Genomic DNA, 2,614 nt, shown 5'->3' with positions numbered 1-2,614 from the left:
CTTTTTCAGAATTGAGACATAAAATGCCTCCAATATATATTAAGTGTATCAATACATAATCATGAATCAAATGAAGGGAATAGCACATTAAAACCACTGAAATACCATAAATATATTATCATGTGAGCACAAGGAATGAAATTCCACTTACAACCAACAAGAACGCCTTCAATTTAAACCCTTGATTGCATTCCTACAACAATAAACCATATATAATACCATCAATATCTCAATAATCAAAAACCCATATCAATTAATCCATAAACCAACACCATCAACAAACCCATATCATCTCCAACACCAAAAACTAAGAATAAACTAGACCAAAAGCTTACCTGAGCTTCCTTGAACCCAAAACTATCTGGATCTCACTTCAATAATCTAACAAAATTCTTGAATCAAAGGAAGGAAATGAAAGGAAAAGGAACCCTAGCTTCCTTGCTCTGAAGAAACCGATAAGAATGAGGAAAAATGAAGTCTCCACCTGTTTTATACCTTAAAACACCAAAAACACGACTTCACTGTTCACAGACCACGGGTGCGCTAGCCCATGCACCGCGGGTGCGCTATGCCTTCGGCAACTCATCCAAAAATTTGAAACAGTAGACCGCGGGTGCGGTCATCTTTTAGAGCGCGGGTGCGCTCTCCACTCTGCGCACAGCTTCTCCAAAGATCTCCTCCGAAACGCCTCTTCCCGTCATAATTTGGAAAAATGGTAAACTGCGAAATTGTAGCTCTATGTATTTTCTTGAACCTCTCAAAATTTCAGATCATTTGTAGGTCTGAGTAAAAAGTTAGGCTAAATCTCCCAACATGTGTCACTGGAGGAACGCCGAAACACACGACACATTTCGGGGCACTTTTGGCTTACCTTCCACAATGATTTGAACAAAACTCAAAATAAGAAAGCTATACCTCTATGTCTTATCTAACCACTCCAATTGGCCTCATACCAATTGGCTCAACATACGAATTATCATGAATTTAATCGTAACGACGCTACAATCGAACTACACAACATCTATCATCAACAATACTATAAATCATAAATCGTCATCCTTAACATCAAAACTATACTTAAACTTACCCAAATAGTCAATAAACATAAGAAATCCTAAACCATACCGATCACCAAGCTTGGATATTACATAATGAAATAAATCTGATATAAACATCTGTATTAAAGTACTAGTCTTATACAATTACATTAAAATCAAACTAGGGTTCCACTACTATATATCAAGTGCTGAAGCCTATTCTACTTTTGGGTCCGAATCTCCACGCTAACTATACTCTCTCATCCTCTTCTTGACCCCGATCCTGTCCCACCTGTTGTCATACACACATACAAACACAGCAACAGCCGGATAACTCCGGTGAGAAATACATTCCCAGTATAAACAACGTGTACATGCAATCATATAAAATGTATAAAAGCATGAAACATATATCAATAACATGTATCATAATATGTAAACATGAATCGTTATAAAACTGTAAATAAACTCGTGACTCATCATCTCATACTCGACTCATCTGTAATCTAGGGATCCCGGTTTCTGGACATTGGCACAATATACCGAATCTCCGCAATAGAAGCCGATCTGCTCCTACGCAACATCGATATAAACCAACATCCAGTATCTTGGCATCTCCGCCAAAGACTAGGAACCTCTGCCCATGACTCAATACACGCTTTTCTATAACTCAATTGACTAAGCATATTAATCTCATGAAATTTTAAACATCAATGCAATGAAATAAAATATGTGATTTTTGAGAAACTCAAGCCCAATCTGTCTCGAGTCGATCTCCCGGTTAACATTGATTTATACCTTTCTTTTCTCGGTCTGACGAAGTCGAAGTCTCGAATTCGAAGCCTGTCAATACTCAATCTGGCAATGACAATATCGAGGAGTACAATATCAATATAGAACTCAAATAAATACTGGATATAATCAAAACCCAATCTAAGTCTGTTTCAACGGCATAACTGCACAATCTCAATATACCCAGCAATACAAATATCAACAGATATCAATCTCAACTCATAATCGATCGACAAACATAATATGATATCAAATATGTATAATCTCAATCAAATCAACTCTGAAAAATCATAACCACTTCGTACGGTATCTGTTCTTCAATCCGGATTCGATTATACGATGTCTAATATATCAAGAACACAATATATCAATCATGTCTGATTCCTTCAATATTTTCAAATCGTATCAAAACATAAGAGACCTTACATCTGTGTGAAGCCTGTAACGAGAGGAGAACGGTACTGAACTCAGATCAAAATTCTGACGTACGGATCTTCAAAATCACAATTTCAAGCGACGATGGTTTTGAGAAATTCTTTCTGAGGCACTTTCGATTTCTTGCTAAGGAAATGAAGGGAATGAAGAGGTTTTATATATATCTCGTGCATGTCCAAGCCATGTGGCTAAGCCTTTGTGTTTCAAATCTCGCGCATATGCGCGACCCTCCTCGGCGCATATGACAGCGCACGCCTTCTTGGCAGCTCGCGCATATGCACGAACCACCTCCACGCATATGCGTGAGGTCCTCTGCCATACCCACGCATATGCGCGCAACGGTGCCACAC

The sequence above is a fragment of the Primulina eburnea genome, chromosome 12 (genome assembly GCF_022965805.1).
Source record: "Primulina eburnea isolate SZY01 chromosome 12, ASM2296580v1, whole genome shotgun sequence".
Taxonomy (NCBI): Eukaryota; Viridiplantae; Streptophyta; class Magnoliopsida; order Lamiales; family Gesneriaceae; genus Primulina; species Primulina eburnea.
This window is presented reverse-complemented; position numbering follows the sequence as displayed.